At 36.2% G+C, this 19,465-nt stretch overlaps 1 long non-coding RNA gene across 1 annotated transcript in view; it reads right to left on the bottom strand.

Moving 5' to 3' along the window:
* Positions 1 to 273: 273 nt before the first annotated feature.
* LOC137233769 (uncharacterized) overlaps positions 274 to 19,465 on the bottom strand; it is a 72,887-nt gene continuing 53,695 nt past the window's right edge. The window contains exon 3 of the long non-coding RNA XR_010947556.1: positions 274 to 504. This is a non-coding gene — a long non-coding RNA (uncharacterized lncRNA). The remainder of the gene's footprint in view (positions 505 to 19,465) is intronic.

The raw sequence follows: 19,465 nt of genomic DNA, 5'->3' as shown, positions 1-19,465 counted from the left end.
AATTATTTTCGAACAGTTTAGGTGATGCTTTCGGCGTCAATTAGGGATCTTCTCACGATTATCTCTAGATCACCGGAGCATAATTTCCGGAATAGTTTATGGCTATTGCCGAAAAGTTTTGGAGTTATTTTCAGAACAAACCCAGGATTTCAAAACAGAGTGTAAGATACGAGGTTTGCCAAAGAGGAGTTTCCATCACTTTCACATAAATTTTCATAAACACTTATTTATTTTATAAACTTTTGTTTGTACCTACTTAAATTTAAACTCAGTTTTTCTTTCTTTTGTTTACATGCTGACCATTTGCTCTTGTCTTACCAACTTGGTTACGATCCTACGTTGTGCCATTGTGTTCAGTGTTAATTGGGGCCAATGTACTTGAAAATCACCCCTCCCGCTTGTCGATTTGCTTTCGTTAACGTTCGCATTTAGCTTGCGGTCACTACTACGCGTAAACGCTTTCTTCGTCTTTGGTGGTTTAACGTGGGTGACTGATTGATTTGCCTATATAAATGAGAGGTGATCTGAATTCGCATTGAAATTGAAATTGAAAAAAGTATGAACGGCATTTGAACAATAATATCGATGACATGTACACAAAAAAAAAAAAAAACAAGTAAGGAAGGCTAAGTTCGGGTGTAACCGAACATTACATACTCAGTTGAGAGCTGTGGAGACAAAGTAAGGGAAAATCACCATGTTGTAAAAAGAACCTAGGGTAACCCTGGAATGTGTTTGTATGACATGTGCATCAAATGGAAGGTATTAAAGAGTATTTTAAGAGGAAGTGGACCATAGTTCTATAGATGGACGCCATTTAGGGACATCGCCATAAAGGTGGACCAGGCCTGACTCTAGAATTTGTTTGTACGATATGGGTATCAAATGAAAGGTATTAATGAGTATTTTAAAAGGGCGTGGGCCTAAGTTCTATAGATGGACGCCGCTTCGAGATATCGCCATAAAGGTGGACCAGGGGTGACTCTAGAATTTATTTTGTACGATATGGGTATCAAATGAAAGGTATTAATGAGTATTTTAAAAGGGCGTGGGCCTAAGTTCTATAGATGGACGCCGTTTCGAGATATCGCCATAAAGATGGATCAGGGGTGACTCTATAATTTGTTTGTACTATATGGGTATCAGATGAAAGGTGTTAATGAGTATTTTGAAAGGGAGTGGGCCTTAGTTCTATAGGTGGATGCCTTTTCGGAATATCGTTATAAAAGTGGACCAGGGTTGACTTTAGAATGCGTTTGTACAATATGGGTATCAAACGAAAGGTGTTAATAAGTGCTTTAAAACGGAGTGGGCCTTAGTTCTATAGGTGGACGCCTTTTCGGAATATCGTTATAAAAGTGGACCAGGGGTGACTATAGAATGCGTTTGTACAATATGGGTATCAAATGAAAGGTGTTAATGAGTATTTTAAAAGGGCGTGGTCCTTAGTTCTATAGGTGGACGCCTTTTCGAAATATCGCCATAAAGGTGGACCAGGGGTGACTCTAGAATTTGTTTGTACTAGACGGGTATCAAATGAAAGGTGTTAATGAGTATTTTAAAAGGGCGTGGGCCTTAGTTCTATAGGTGGATGCCTTTTCAAGATATCGCCATAAAGGTGGACCAGGGGTGACTCTAGAATTTGTTTGTGCGATATGGGTATCAAATGAAAGGTGTTAATGAGTATTTTAAAAGAGCGTGGGCCTTAGTTCTTAAGGTGGACGCCTTTTCGAAATATCGCCATAAAGGTGGACAAGGGGCGACTCTAGAATTGGTTTGTACGGTATGGGTATCAAATTAAAGGTGTTAATTAGTATTTTAAAAGGGCGTGGGCCTTAGTTCTATAGGTGGACGCCTTTTCGAGATATCGCCATAAAGGTGGACCAGGGGTGACTCTAGAATTTGTTTGTACGATATGGGTATCAAATGAAAGGTGTTAATGAGTATTTTAAAAGGGCGTGGTCCTTTGTTCTATAGGTGGACGCCTTTTCGAAATATCGCCATAAAGGTGGACCAGGGGTGACTCTAGAATTTGTTTGTACTATATGGGTATCAAATGAAAGGTGTTAATGAGTATTTTAAAAGGGCGTGGTCCTTAGTTCTATATGTGGATGCCTTTTCGAGATATCGCCATAAACGCGGACCAGGGGTGACTCTAGAATGTGTTTGTACGATATGGGTATCAAATTAAAGGTATTAATGTGGGTTTTAAAAGGGAGTGGCCCTTAGTTGTATATGTGAATGTGGACCAGGGTGATCCAGAACATCATCTGTCGGGTACCGCTAATTTATTTATATATGTAATACCACGAACAGTATTCCTTCCAAGATTCCAAGGGCTTTTGATTTCGCCCTGCAAAACTTTTTCATTTTCTTCTACTTAATATGGTAGGTGTCACACCCATTTTACCAAGTTTTTTCTAAAGTTATATCTTGCGTCAATAGACCAATACAATTACCATGTTTCATCCCTTTTTTCGTATTTGGTATATAATTATGGCATTTTTTGCATTTTTCGTAATTTTCGATATCGAAAAAGTGGGCGTGGTCATAGTCGGATTTCGGCCATTTTTTACACCAATACAAAGTGAGTTCAGATAAGTACGTCAACTGAGTTTAGTAAAGATATATCGATTTTTGCTCAGGTTATCGTGTTAACGGCCGAGCGGAAGGACAGACGGTCGACTGTGTATAAAAACCGGGCGTGGCTTCAACCGATTTCGCCCTTTTTCACAGAAAACAGTTATCGTCCTAGAATCTAAGCCTCTACCAAATTTCACAGGGATTGGTAAATTTTTGTTCGACTTATGGCATTAAAAGTATCCTAGACAAATTAAATGAAAAAGGGCGGAGCCACGCCCATTTTGAAATTTTCTTTTATTTTTGTATTTTGTTGTACCATATCATTACTGGAGTTGAATGTTGACATAATTTACTTATATACTGTAAAGATATTAACTTTTCTTTTAAAATTTGAATTTAAAAAAAATTTTTTTTAAAAAGTGGGCGTGGTCGTTCTCCGATTTTGCTAATTTTTATTAAAGAGGCGTATAGTAATAAGTGTAACGTTCCTGCCAAATTTCATCATGATATCTTCAACGACTGCCAAATTACAGCTTGCAAAACTTCTAAATTACCTTCTTTAAAAAGTGGGCGGTGCCACGCCCATTGTCCAAAATTTTACTAGTTTTCTATTCTGCGTCATAGGCTGAACCCACCTACGAAGTTTCATCGCTTTATCCGTATTTGGTAAGGAATTATCGCACTTTTTCCATTTTTCTAAATTTTCGATATCGAAAAACTGGGCGTGGTTATTGTCCGATATCGTTCATTTTAAATAGCGATCTGAGATGAGTGCCCAGGAACCTACATACCAAATTTCATCAAGATACCTTAAAATTTACTCAAGTTATCGTATTAACGGACGGACCGACGGACGGACGGACGGACATGGCTCAATCGAATTTTTTTTCGATACTGATGATTTTGATATATGGAAGTCTATATCTATCTCGATTCCTTTATACCTGTACAACCAACCGTTATCCAATCAAAGTTAATATACTCTGTGAGCTCTGCTCAACTGAGTATAAAAATAGCAATAAAAACTGCAGCCGCAACAGCTACAATAGCTTCAACAGTTGTTGTAGAGACCATGAATTTATTTATTTCAACAGTAACTGCAGCGATAATGACCTACGCACACACTTTTCAAAAGCCAATATAGCTATATTTTTTTGGTACAAAATATATGCAATCTATTAAATATATAAATTAGTTGCATGTTTATGGCAATCTATCAGTTCATTTATGCAAATACCATATTTAGGCAGTGAGAAAATTGACAAATCTGCATGATTAATCAAGGCGTATAATCACATCCAATTATAAAATTTGAATTTTAACAAAATAATTCAAAAAACCTATAGCTACCGAAATAGTTATACAAATGTGATACCTTAAAGGCTTTTATCTAGGTTCCAGTGTTGTGCTGAGTATTTTGCCTGTCTACTATATCGAAAGTTCTTGGATGAAGCGACTGTTGTTAAACTGTTTTATTATGACATTCAAAATACATCGCAGAGTTGCTCTAATCCACTTAACATATTGCAATGTGTTCAATCAACATGTAGTTCTTCGTCATGATTCAATCACAAGAGGTTTGCTCGGTTTGACACTTGCAGTCATTTTGCACCCAAATCGGATTGATATCCGTTAACTCTGTTGTTTCTTTGCGATTTTTCGAAAAAATATTAGTAGTAGAAATAGGAAGCAATCAGTATACAATTCGTTAAAACAATTTAATTTAATTGTATGATGAATTTATTAACTAACTATGCCATGATCTATTAGTGTGGCTGAACATAGGTAATTTAATGAAAAGTACGGACACCAAATAATCGTGCAAATTTGTAAACCTAAACAAATTTAATTCACGATCAACGTCAAAAACTGTACTAGTAAATCGATGCACGTAGGAGCCTACAAATTTATAATCAGTACTAATATACTACTAAAGGTCCATTCTACTACAAATTTTGCTGAAGGGAATTGAATCATTGCCCGTTGTCATTACTTGGTAAAATCAACCTGCTCAGATTTTTAAATTTGAGATTGGCAAAGCTCTGTCATCATTGGATAACAAACCTCTAGTAATTGCATCATGGTTCTTCGTTTTTATGACGATACTTTGAGATTTTGGAATATGTTTTTGACTCATATTTTTTATTTCAATTATAAATTATATAAATTATCCGAAACCGGGAGTGGGATCCATAGTATTTTTGCGCAGTGCACCTTTCTGCGTTGGCGGCATACGGTCGAGCTTATAAAAAATTATCCTGGCCGGTCCACCAATTGGGTGTGATCAAAATTAAATGCGTGCAAAATCCCTTTGTACACAATCTTTTTTTCAGTGCACAACAACGTTACAACAACTACATGAAAATTGCCAACTTCAACTGCAGATATCTCCAGACGGAGATACATTTTCTTTTTCCGCCTTCGGATTATTGTTGTCGAAGTCAATACGCGTCTTTTGACTTCTGTTCTAGACTTTTACCAATGAGTTTACTTCATTGGCCATCCTAAGGGATTACTCATTGTCCTAGGTGACATGAAAAAATTAATTGTTTTAGAATTCTTTGAAAATGAAAGTTATCGGTTGGTTAGTCATTTGTTTTTGGTATGTTATCCATCTGCTATGAGTTTGTAAGTTACATGTAATTGAAGAATTATAGACGCGTAAACGATTTTTTATCAAAGTGCTATAAATTTGCCAATTAAATAGTAATTTCTTGCCAATGATTTGACCTTCTATTGAAAAGTTATTAAAAGTAAATTATCGGCTCATTATCGACAGCAAAATATTATCGTCCAGTTTTCGGCTTGTTGGCGCCGAGTAATCGGCTTCATTTTGGCTTCTTATCAGCTTGTTATAGCCGGTTACAGACGTGTCACCCATTTTATAGTGCAGTTTTATCGATATCTGTGTCATAACAACCGATGAGCCTAAATCGGTACCAAATTGGTAGCATGCCAATAACAAAATAACACTCCGAAAAAAATCGATATCTTTCGATATCAAAAAGATAACTTTTTGATAATTAATTATTATTGTTCGATAGTAAATCGTCAACTTTTAGATAACAAATCCTAATATGTCATCTTTTTCATAATAAACCTATGAGCCGTCGATACCAAATCGATAGCACGACGATAACAATTTGATAACACTTCAAAAAAATTAATCGGGCCTGTTCTAGATTTCGATTCCGACCAATTTATTTGGAATCGAAATGGATCGGTGTTCTGAATATCAATTCCGACCAGACTTGGTCGATTTGAAAAGTTTTGCTTCTGAGCAGTCGAAATCGTAAGTAATTAGCCCATTAAGCACAGATAATTACACTATTTTTCCCACAAATAAGTTGTATTAAATTATCAATTTTATTTGGAAGATTTATAACAAGTTTTTGCTGGAATATTTGTTTATTTAGTATAACAAATCTTAATTTGAAAATTCCAATCAAAAATTTTCCAAGCTAAACAAAGCGATTGTTGTCGAAAGGAAACCGACGTGCTCTCATTTTCGATCGATCGATTTCTGCGATTTTTATGCACAATTGCACGCCTTCTTGCCTCTGCATTTCCGAAAACCATTAGTGCTAGCATTTTGTTCAAATTTTTGCACAATTTTAATTTAACTAAACCAAAATAAATAAAAACAGCTGTTTCGCTTGATTATGGACTCGAAATGAAAACGATTCGAAATCGACTCCAAATCGATTTGTTTCTATCGGAATTGAGAACACCTGAAATAAATCGACTCGGAATCAGCCTAGTTTTACTTTTCAAAACGAGTCGGAATTCAGAACAGGCCTGAATATCTTTTTAATACTGAGTTGATAATTCTTGAAAGAAAATCTATGATTTCTCGATAAAAAAGCGATATCGAATACAAACACCCAATCAGTTTCATAACTAATCAATGAGCCGCCAATACCAAAGCGAAACCACAGCGATTAAAGACTGATAACTGTCGATATCTTTTCGATATCAAATCGGCAACTTTTTGATAACAAATTAATAGCTTTTCGATGGCAAATTGATGACTTTTTGATAACTTTTCGATAAAAAATGATGAATTTTGGATAAGAAACTCATAAACTTTATAACACTTCAGTAAAAGTCGATTCATTTCCGATATCAAATCGATATGTTTTTGATACATTTTCGATAAGTGATCGATCAATTACAGATAATGAATTGATAACACTCAGATAAAAGTCGATGTTATTTTGATATCAAATCGATAACTTTTCGAAGTTCAAAATGATAACTTTTTGATAACTTTTCGATAAATAAACGATAAATTTTAAATAATAACTTGATGAACGTGATAGCACTCCGGTAAAAGTCGATGCATTTTCGATGTCTAAACGTCAAGTTTTTGATAACTATTCGATAAATAATCGATTAACTTCAGATAATGAATTGATGTCATATCGATAACATGTTTGTAACCGATAAGTAATGTATCGATACATTTGCTATAAATAATAGATAGCTTTTGTATAAATAAATCGATAAATTTTTGATAAGAATTCGGTCAGAAACCGAAAAAACCGACTCGTCAGTAACTCATTGCCAACACATATATAACAACAGATAGCCCATTATAAAAAACCGTCAGTACTTCGATACCAAGTTGATGATACGACGTGCGGTTTCGGTTTTAGCTTCGGTTCTGATTTCTGATTATTCATTTTCTCGTCCCCGTTTTTTGCTACAGTCTTTTCCTCTTCCTTTTCTTGCCTTTCTTTTTCTTGCCTTACTTTCTCTCATCTAAAATTTTTACTATCTTTTTGGATGTGTTGAACAATGTATGTTTTCAGTATACCCTTTTGTACATTTAGTTGTAAATAAACGATTAACAGCAGCGCTCCATTGAGACATCAAGTTCGAATTACGAACAATTCTTATTGCAACGATCATGATCAATACTATGACAGTTGGCATCACTCAAAAAATTTGTACACATAGTAGGATACCTGTTATTTTCAACCTTTTTTCCCCGAATCGCTTTATAGGTTAGGTTAGGTTGAACTGGCCGGTCCACGAGGACCTCACATAGACTTATTGAGTCCGTAGTGTTACCAGAAGTTTGTTTTAACGACCAAACTGAAAAACCCTATCAAAAACCAGGACCTATGTTATAAAATAACTACGTCCTCTTGGCAAATACTAGAAGCTTCCTAGGACTTAAGCCGCTTGCTGCTTCTAGATCTGACAGCTATATCGCTACTAATAGCTGGAGTCTTAGCCTGGGAAGGGCAGGGCAAGAGCATAGAACGTGAGCAATCGTTTCCTCCCCCAACCCGCACTTCCTACATCTGCTATCACTGGCCAAGCCTAATTTAAAGCCATCTGACGCCAGAAGGCAGTGTCCAGTCAGAATACCCGTCGTGAGTCTACAGTCCTCTCATTTTAATGATAGAAGCAACTATGTTAGTCTAAGGTTGTAAGACCTACACATAATTTTCGACACTTTACAGCCCCGTGCTTGAACCCACTCCTTTCCCGCTTGGCCGATTATGTGCACCTCTCGCCTTCGCTTAATCTCGCCTAGTCTAATTGGGACGTCTACGGAGCAAGCTTCAAAGAATGCGCCCTCGCCTCGGCAGTTGAAACACGACCAAAAATGTCCGGAGAGGTAAACCGCTATATAACTATCGTCTCAGGGATGATTTTAAAACTTTACTTCTGTCAGGAGCTTTGTGCAAAAAGCAACTGCACATTACTTTGTGGATCTTGCATTTTGCAATTAAAAATTGTAGAGTTCATTAGCTTAACACCGGCTTATAATAATTGAATTTCAATTATTATATTTTTTAAGAGAAACTGAAAAGAAAGAAACATTTACTGGCATATTGCGATGGAACCATTTCGCCAACGTAATCATCATCAGGCAATTTTGTAATGTTATCAAAGGTTTCACCGGGATTCGAACCGTGAATCACATGGTGAAACTGCAGTTGCCGTTAACTACTAGGCTATCCTGCTGGTATTTGTTTTCATGCTTAATTCAGTTTTTCTCATTTCTACACTAACAACACAACTGAGGCATTTTGTTTAATATATATTAATATATTCCATTCACAAAAGAGACACAAGTGAAACAGCATGGATCATGGAGTACGCGCGTGCGTCATTTAAATGTGGTGTGTATAAGTAATAACTATTGACATATTTGCATGTTTACACCAGATAAAAAATATAAATCTCAAAAAAAAAAAAAGTAACAAAATGGATTGGTGCAATTTGGTTTTTTTTTTGCTTATCAAAATCATACATACACACATATATATAGATAGTTTTGTGTGAATAAATTCATAAGCTACTTAATGCAATAGCAGCAGCAGCAGCCAACACAGGCAGCGTTAGCAACAATTGACAAGTAAAATAAATTGATGTGACTGCCATAGTCACGATTTAACAGAAATGCCGGTGCAGGATTACAAATATGTTACTTTATGTGTCTGTGTGAGTATATCTTACATATGTACATATACCAATTTGCATGCATATAACTAATTCATAATTAGAATATTTCAACTATATTGGTGTAGATTTTGTATAAATTTCAATGTAAATTTTAAAGTAGAAATATTTGAATATTTGTCTTTTTAAGGTTGCCATATATTTGAAATTTTTCTTATATTAAACAATGTAAGCCATTACGGGTATCAGGGGAAAGGTAGTTTAGGTCGTTTATAAAACATATATTTCTTAGTGGGGCTGTTTATTAGGGGTGCGTTCTGGAATTACCACTTTATCCTTTTTATTTCATTTATTTTTTAATATGTCCGCTACTAACTTGGAAACATTTCAAACTGATTTGGATGGAATTTGGTACTTAGATAACGTATTACAGTCAATGATTTTTTGCTTAGGTGCTGTTTCTGTGGATGTCTGAACAAGGTTGGCATCTTTTTTTTAATTGAAGTTATTTCAGGTTTTTAAAAAGGGCTTAATATCAACAGCGGCTTATTATCGCCGTTTCACCATCTTTTTATTGGTTTCTTTTCGACCTTTTGTAGTAGCCTTATAGATTTTTTATCGGAGTTATTGTAAAGTTGTATCGGTATCTGAGCTTCGAAAGAGCTGGGGCCACAATTATGCCGGAGGTTTGGAGTAAAGGCGAGAAATGGCAGAATATAAATCACGTGGATACAGATCACTCCATGTCAACGGAAGGGTTGGGGTCTGCTGTTTACTGTACCGATCTAGAAATAAATAGATCCTACAGGCTGCAAGATTACTGCACAGTGTTTCAGGCGGAAATTATAGCAATGAAGAAAGCAGCAGAAATTCTGGAGGAAGCGTGCTTAAGCTGCAGTCGCGTAAATATATATGCGGTTATGTTAAAACACGACTTTACTGTTCAAAGTTCACTTCTTTATTCATCTTCACTACAATTTTATAATTTAGTTTAGTCATTGCGAAATACGGTGGAATGTAAACAATACAAATGTCAAAATTTACAGTGTTGAATAACTATTACGAAAGTTGCAATTATACGTGTGTTGGAGAACGTAATTTTGCAGATATGCTTACGTAGCAGGATTAAATGATTTAAAACGTAGGCTGATACGCCACATTACCCCCCTCTTAGGAACCAGGTAGGGTTGCGGTGAAAGCAGGTTTAAGTCTGTCGATCGATACCTTTGTTTCGTTGTTATTAAATTGTATAACGTAGTATTTGGAAGTTCGGCTTAACACGTTGTAAGGACCTTTGTACGGGGCTGTGAGCGATGGCCGTACAGAGGCAGCCAAGTCCTCTTGCCACCAATTGGAATTGGAAGATTCGATTTCCAAAACCAAAAAAGGTAACGTTTTCAAGACAGTGCACAACCTATACAAAGGTGGTATCAAAAGACGCGTGTCGAGATCCGTTTTTAGAATCTGAAAGTTGCTATTATACGTGTGTTGGAGAACGTAATTTTGCAGATATGCTTACGTAGCAGGATTAAATGATTTAAAACGTAGGCTGATACGCCACATTACCCCCCTCTTAGGAACCAGGTAGGGTTGCGGTGAAAGCAGGTTTAAGTCTGTCGATCGATACCTTTGTTTCGTTGTTATTAAATTGTATAACGTAGTATTTGGAAGTTCGGCTTAACACGTTGTAAGGACCTTTGTACGGGGCTGTGAGCGATGGCCGTACAGAGGCAGCCAAGTCCTCTTGCCACCAATTGGAATTGGAAGATTCGATTTCCAAAACCAAAAAAGGTAACGTTTTCAAGACAGTGCACAACCTATACAAAGGTGGTATCAAAAGACGCGTGTCGAGATCCGTTTTTAGAATCTGAAAGTTGCTATTATACGTGTGTTGGAGAACGTAATTTTGCAGATATGCTTACGTAGCAGGATTAAATGATTTAAAACGTAGGCTGATACGCCACATTACCCCCCTCTTAGGAACCAGGTAGGGTTGCGGTGAAAGCAGGTTTAAGTCTGTCGATCGATACCTTTGTTTCGTTGTTATTAAATTGTATAACGTAGTATTTGGAAGTTCGCCTTAACACGTTGTAAGGACCTTTGTACGGGGCTGTGAGCGATGGCCGTACAGAGGCAGCCAAGTCCTCTTGCCACCAATTGGAATTGGAAGATTCGATTTCCAAAACCAAAAAAGGTAACGTTTTCAAGACAGTGCACAACCTAAACAAAGGTGGTATCAAAAGACGCGTGTCGAGATCCGTTTTTAGAATCTGAAAGTTGCTATTATACGTATGTTGGAGAACGTAATTTTGCAGATATGCTTACGTAGCAGGATTAAATGATTTAAAACGTAGGCTGATATACGCTACATATATATATTTATAGTAAGGCGGCTATTAGGGCAATACTCTCACACAAATCTTCATAAAGAAGTGTTCTGGAATGCAAAAAAGTTTTGGAAAAAGTTAGCTCAGGCCGAACCATACATCTATACTGAGTTCTTGCTCGTAAAGGGAAGGTCACTGTATTGGAAAAGGAGAAGCAATACTCACTGAAACAAAAATAGACGTCTCAATTAGTTTGGGAGAAATCAAAAAGAGACAGCAGTTACATATGAAAGAGAAAAGGCGTGAACAAAAGCCAAAAGCATGAGGATGCAAAATTACTAAGATCATGTGCAAAGCCCACAATATTAGACTCACAAAGTGACTCATATCTCTTTGGAGAGAAAACTTAATTCTTACGAAGTGCATATTAACTGGACACTGTCTTCTGGCGTCATATGCTTATAAGTTAGGACTCGTCAGTATCAGCAGGTGTAGGAAGTGCGAGCTGCACGAAGAAACGGTTAAACAACTTCTGTGTTCGTGTTAACAAATTATTAACTCTTCGATATAGAATCGGTAATTTTTCTACAAAAACTCGATAGCTTTTCTATAGCAAACACGCCGGTAAAATAACCTGATAACACTCCGACATCAAAAAAATAACTTTTCGATAGCAAATCGATAACATTTTAATAGCTTAATGCATATTTTTGGAGTTATAATCTGTACACATTCGATAAAAAATTGATAGTTTGAGAGGGTTTTCAATAATATTTCTATAAAAAAAATGCTGATGTTAACAGAAGTTGTATAATTGATTACAATATGTCTATTATAGTTAAGTCACATATGTATATATGAAATGGGGTATATATTTATATGTTCGAGTTATGCTATTTGTTGTTCTTGTTTTTGCACGCTTTGTATGCATATGTTACCTAAAATGCCAGTTTTTGATTTAAATACTTTTTTTTTATAAATATTGTTACTAAATTTTTCCAGCTCAGCTGATTGCTATGCAAATTTTTGTTGTTTTGTAGCATTTCATTTAATTGCATGTATTTTTATTAACACATATAATCAAACAAATAGAAATGTCTTTATGCTCTCACGTTTATTTTTTAATATAGTTTTTTTTTATTTTTATTTAATTCACTTTGCCATTCATTTGCCTAATCAAGCAGCGCAGGCACTTAAAAGTGATTTTATTCAATTTCGAGTTTGTTGCTTAAGTCTTTCGTTCCATTGACTGCGGGTTGGTGGCTGCTGCAGTTAATAACTTGCTACAGATTTTATATGTATGCATATATTTTTCAATATGTTGCATGCTGTTTTTGTTTCGCACGATTTTTGTTGTTATTTTTCGTTGTTGTTGTTGTTTTTACTAAAGAATATATATATACGCAACTCTTACTCTAAAAAACTTGGAATTGTGGAGCGCGTCGTTTAACTTGGCTTTTACAACAGCAAATCTGTCCACCAAACTTAATCTTACGTCTCTTAACTGTCTGACATATAAATATGACACATTTATTTTGTATATGTTGTCCACTTCAACGGCTCAATGATATGTATATATGTTTGTATGATGTATGGCAACACTTTCGTTTTCGTTGCAAACGATGCGACAGAAACCTCTTTTTGCATAGCGTATTAAAAAAAAAAAAAAAAAATTTGCATAAATTGAAGCTTCTCGTTGTTTAAGTTTTTAAATTTGTGTGTTTGCAGGTGTGCAGTTAAGAGGTGTTTTCGATAGTTTTTTTTTGGTGATTTTAAATATAATGCATTTAAAACAATTGTTTCGTGCAGCGAAGTTATTACTTTGACAGAGGTTTTCTTAGTTATTTTATATATATATATTTTGTTGATTGTGTGTTATATGCACCGTTGTCTGCTTGTGTCGCTTTTGTTTTGGTCTACGTAGAATTTGTCATCTCGTTAAAAAACGTGACATATGCATATATCCACGTCGACATTTGCTCGTCAACGCAACGATTTTTTCAATTATGAATTTTGACAATTTAATTTGTATTATCTGTGCGGCAAAACAGAATGAATTTCGTGAGTGCTGAATATGTCAGTTATGTACTATGTATGTATTTGAAAATCTTATGCTTTGGTGATTTGTGTTGGTTAAGTCTTTGTATTATAACCAAATGTGATGAAAAAGATATCTTTAGTTAATTAAATGAATGTAAGGCGCGATAACCTCAGAAGAGATTTTAGGCCGAGCTTCTCTTCCAATTTTCGCCGTGCTCGTTTTACTTTTTCCAACAAATTGGTGGCACGGCACCTACTTATTTAATGCCGACTCCGAGCGGCATCTGCAAGTAAGATGAGTTTTCACTGAAAAGCTTTTCATGGCAGAAATACACTTGCAGTGCTTTCCAGCGACCGCCGTGGTGTGACGGTGGCATGCTCCACCTACCAAATCGAAGATCCTGGGTTCCCGCCCCGGGAATAGCAGCATCAAAATTTTAGGAACAAGTATTTTCAACTAGTACAACATTTTTTAAAGCGGGGTCGCTCCTCGGCTGATATCTTTAGTCGTATTCAGTAAAATATAATTTTGAATACATTAGTTGATTCAGTCAAGCATTTTTAGCGTCATAAACTGATCGTTATTGTCATAATCACTATGGGTGTAGTAAAGCGTATGAATCGGAATAGAAGCTTACAAATTTGCTTTGTTGGAACTGGAGTCGAAACAGATTTTGGAAAAGAGTTAGGCCCCATTTCTTAGCAGTCGGTTAAGCTAAGCTTCAACTAAGGTTGCTAAAACCTAGTAAAATATGATCAATTATGCTACAGAGCACTTTTTCAGTCACATTTTAAGGCCGCCTTTAGGGTAGGCTTTTCTAATGGCAAAATTGTTTTTTTTATTATCCAGTTAATTTTGAAATACGCCAACAGCTGGATTTTGTTAACCCAGCAAACATGAAAAAAGTATTTCTCCAGCCTCAAATAAATATGTTCCTAGTTCTTGAGTTGATGTCCAACATCTTAAACATAATAGTAGTCAAATTATTCTCCAAGCTTTGAGAGATTTTGAGAAATGAAGAGTTCTCAAATGAATATTCACCACATTTCTCCAGTTGCTATCCTACATTGGATATCGAGTTGAGATTGAGTAGAAAAAACATTTTCTCGACGGTGGCACCACCAAAGCCAAGAGAGGAGCGATAACCTCTGAAGAGATTTTAGGCCGAGCTTCTGTTCCAATTTGCGTTGCGCTACTTTTTGTTTGTTCTACAAATTGGCTGGACGGAACCTACATATTTTACGTCGACTGCGAACGGCTTTTGCAAGGCAGATGAGTTTTCACTGAGAAGCTTTTCAAGGCAGATATACCCTCGGAATGCTTGCCAAGGGGGTCACGTTTCTAAACTTTTAATGTTGCTTTGCCCGGGGCGTGAACCCCTCGTACTAGTACTAAAAGTAATCCATTTTATAATTGCTCTTAAAAAATCATACTAAATGGTAAGCTGTTTGAGTGCATGAGAGTTCGAACACATTGAAAACTGGCAATTCAAGAATACGAGTAGGTAAATAGTTATTATTTGGTGGTTGGAAAGACCGCACGACAAAATTTACAAGTTAGTTTAGATTTAATGATGTTACCCATAACGTTGTCCAAATGCGTAGGATCTGGATCACCTTTGGTATTGTAGCTCAGGCGAGTACCCCGATCATTTTGGGAGGTTGGAAAGGGCTTGTTTTCAATCCTCCCCTACTACAGCTCCTAGAAAGAGTAGCTCATAGATTTTTGATGTCGTATAATGGTTTTATCATTGTTGTAAGAATGAATGTGACTCTCTCTCCCAATTCTAAAATTTCATTAAAGTGTATGTATTTGTTTACAGCCGACTACTCTTTTGTTCATTTGGAAAATTGGGAGTCGGAATAAAGAAATAAAGTAGGATAAGAAGCTAAGAGAGAGGGAGAAGGTAAAGAAATATCCTAGATTAAATATCGTATAAATCAAAGGTTAAACTTAAACAATAAAAAAAAAATATGCCCTCTAAACCTTCCGATCGATCGATTTCTGCTAAACATCCAATTTCACATAGTTGGAAAATTTTTGTAAATCCTGAAAGCAAACTCGACTTTCTATACTGACTTTTAATTAGCTAAATCCGACGCGTTGCAGCAGTTGTCCCACCCCTTACTTTGCTCTCGTACTCAAGTGTAAAGAAACTCGGTACGTACATTTAATAACCCCTGGAAGCACTCGGAGAAGACAAAACAATTAGTTTGGACGATGAAGCTAAACCAGCACCTTTGCCTTATGTAGCACAGAATGTATTTTATGTTTGAGGACTCTAGCTTCACAAGACACCAAAAGGAGTGTCTGAGGATGCACCGTTACCTGTTAATAGAAAATGCTCTACGACTTCTATATTGGCCTCGTTGCTTCATCTGCGGCAGAAGCCCTTTGTTTTCAGGCCCATATGAGCAACAACGCCCATAAGATAATGACGTTTGTGGGTTGGGGTGTGTTCTAGCAAATAAAATTTGAAAATTTTTTGGAGAACGTCTCTATCTTTCTTCTTGTAGCAATCACTGTTGTCTTCTTTGAAGTAAGTGCAGTCGTGTCTATTTTTTACAGTTTCTATATTGTGCGATTTCACTTGTTTCTCCTCTTTTTGTAATTTATTTTCGCTATTATTAATTGTTTCTAAGACTAAGGTAAGAAAATATATAAAGCAGGCTGTTGATCTTACCATGTAGCTGGAAAATTTAATAAAATATGTATGTATATCAGGTTTCTGTTAATCCGATTGCAGCTTTTTGCCAGTAAAATGCAGGTGCTTGTTCCTTAGTCCAAATTCTATAAAGAGCTTGGGTTTATCTAAACCTATAAAAAAATAAATAAATAAATAAATGTAAGGCGCGATAACCTCCGAAGAGATCTAAGGACAAGCTTCTCTTCCAATTTGCGTCGTGCTCCTCTTGATTTTCCCTACAAATTGGCCGGACGGGACCTACATGTTTTATGCCGACTCCGAACGGCATCTGCAAGGCAAATGAGTTTTCACTGAGAGCTTTTCATGGCACAAATACACCCGGAGCGCTAGCCAAACACTGCCGAGGGGCGACCCCGCTTAGAAACATTTTCTTCTAATTGAAAAACCTTATTTATAAAATTTTTGATGTTGCTTTGCCCGGGGTGTGAACCCAGGGCATACGGTGTGGTAGGCGGAGCACGCTACCATCACACCACGGTGGCCGCCAACCTATACATAAATAAAATAACTAAAAAAAAATTAAGTTATGCGGTTTTATTGGAAATAATACTTACATGAAATAATAATAATACTAAAAGCTAGAAAATAATTAGGTAGGTCCTAGTCACACTCCTCATCATTATTACTTACTGGAAGTTTTGTTTTCAATAAAACCGTTTAACTTAATATCTTTTTTATTATTTCATTTTCAAGTTTTTAGTCTTTATTTAATTGCCTGTTATTTCTCATTCTATTTAGTTTATTTATTGACTCATTATTACAAGGAATCTTGCCTGATAATTTGTTACAATCAAAAGTCCTCAATACATAATCCTTCCAAAGACTTTACTCGACGCTGTGCCATGTATGCTTGACCCTCCTCGAAATCCAAAGTATTTTGATGTCACTTCTACCGGATTTTATGTAATATTTGTTCCAAATGTGAGCCAAATTGGACCACAAATAGGATTTTTTTTAATATGTTGATCTTTCCGCCACCTGGCTGCGATTTTTTTCATATGTCGATTGCTATTCATGTATGTAATATGTGTTCCAAATATGAGCCTAATCGGAGCACAAATGCAATTTTTTTAATGTCTCGCCCCATGCGCCACCTATCGGAGTTTTTTTCTTATTATGACATTGTCATCGGATTCTGAACTATACTCCAAGTTTCAGGATTGTAGCTTATCGAGAAGTTACATACATTTTAATTACAAAATTCATGCCGACCGGCCGACCGGCCTGTCAAGTCAATCTAAATAAAGCCGTTTAGAAGGAATTGTTGTGCCTCGCTAAGACTCAAAAACGGCTTGAATAACTTCGATAATTTTTTCATTTTGTTTTGTTCGTTATGGTTGAAGGATGGTTTAGAAATATTTTTGAGAGCCAGAGTGAGAGTGGAATTGAGAGTAGGAGAAGGAGTTGGAGTAGGAGTGAGAGTGGATGCGGGAGTTGGAGTGAGAGTGGGAATGTAGGCAAACTAATTTTTGAGCAGAACAAAGTCTGTTGTTGTTGTTGTAGCAGTGTTAAATTAAATGGGGTTACACTGACATGACAGCCCTTGGTCGGGAAAAATCTCGAGTCGCTCCGGTACATAGGGCAGGCTGCCTTTGGAAAGTTTGTCGTGTATACTAGTACTAATATATATATAATGTAATTCAACATTTTACAATTTTTGCTAAATTTAAGTGGCCAATTTTTTCGCACAGTTGTTGCTGCCGATTGCTTAAAGAAAATATTAAGTTTAAGTGTTTTTTTTTTTGTTTGGGGCTTTTAAAAAACAAACTCATTTATCTCATTTTGTCGCAACAGTTTCTACAAGTTGCATAATTTCCAGCGCCATTTCGCATTACTTTCATTTGAGTCGCATGCGCGCGCATCGCATGTTCTTTATTGCTTATTGAGTTCAATGAAAAAATCCCCAAAAAATATTTGTAATCGCTTTTGCTTAAAAAGCTTTACAAATTACCACAGATTACCGCATAAATTTCGCACAATTTGTTTACCTATTGTATGGCTGTGTGTGTGTTTATGGTAGAGATTGACTGCATTTTTCTACAATTTTCATGTTTTTATACAAAAAAGTGCAAATAATTTTTTTGCTTAGTATAATTTGTATAGCTTTTGTACTTCGCGCTTTCAACTTTGCGTGTGATTTGATTACGCATGCGCAAAATCAAGCAGTCATATTTATTTACGTGCGTTGCTGCCTCATTCACAATTGCGCAAAATCAATACTTTGGCTCTTCATTATTTATAAATATTTACTTGTTTTGTATTTCGCTGGCCGATTATCATTTGCTATCTTTAAGTTGAAAGCACCTTTGCCCTTGAGTTGGCTGCGCATCGTTTGCTCACAGCTTGCGCACCATTTGCTCTCAGCATTGCACTTGCACTTGTGCGCACGCGTATTTACATAACAATTTTTGGCTTACGATTTTTAATATGTTTTTTTTTTTGTGGTTATTTTCGATGTTTTATGTTTTTAGCAAATCGCAGCCTGTTACTTTGGTCACTTATATTCGTTGTTTATTTTGCAAATATTCGCATTCGCGTTGTTTTAGCTAATCAGAGACTTACCGCTGATTCAATTAAATAAACAAATGTTTACTATTTAAACTCCCGTTACGTTTGGGTAATGTTAAGTGAAATTGTTAGAGTTCATCAAATAAGTTTTGTCTTGGTTTTAAAATGAAAAAACAACGAATGGTTTGTCGGATCGACAATTTTTGCAAAGCGGTCGTTTTGATTACAACAAGATCGGCGAATTAATAAAATACAAGCTTATTATCTGATGATTGTTTTAAAATTTTATAATTGTGTTAGCAGATAATGCGAATTTAGCACACACTCAATATGCCCAAACTCCACGTGTTAATTAGTTTGGTGATGAAAGAGGATAAAATGAGACATTTGCTTTCATGAAGCTTAGAGCGAGCGATATTTTGTCTTGGCAACCAGGTGCCTAATTAAATTTGTTTTATTGGACGTTGTGGTAGCGCGGTACCCTTAAGTGGCCCAATGAAACCAGGCTAGTCCTCTTCATGTGTCTGCAACCCGTGGGACCGCCATTAGGCATAACGTCACGGGGGAAAGGCGATTTAGTCGCCACTACTTCACATGCACATTTCTCTGCGCTACCTTTCAGCATGTATCAATCGCGTCATAACTATAAAGACCATCTTGTTCACATCAGTCCAACAATCTATTTTTCTGCACATTCGGGTAACTAAATTCCTAATGGAAGGCTCCTCTTCAAAAACTCTGTGTACAGAGATTCTAGCGCCGTGAAAACGTGGGCAGTGAAACATTACGTGTTCTGCGCTTTCCAAATCGGAGGAACAGTGTGAACAGAAAGGATTCTCATCCATCCCACGCTTATGTAGATATTCCTTGAAGCCGCCG

The sequence above is a fragment of the Eurosta solidaginis genome, chromosome 5 (genome assembly GCF_040869045.1).
Source record: "Eurosta solidaginis isolate ZX-2024a chromosome 5, ASM4086904v1, whole genome shotgun sequence".
NCBI classification, from domain to species: domain Eukaryota; kingdom Metazoa; phylum Arthropoda; class Insecta; order Diptera; family Tephritidae; genus Eurosta; species Eurosta solidaginis.
Note: the sequence above shows the minus strand (reverse complement) of the source record. Positions and strands in the feature narration are given on the sequence as shown.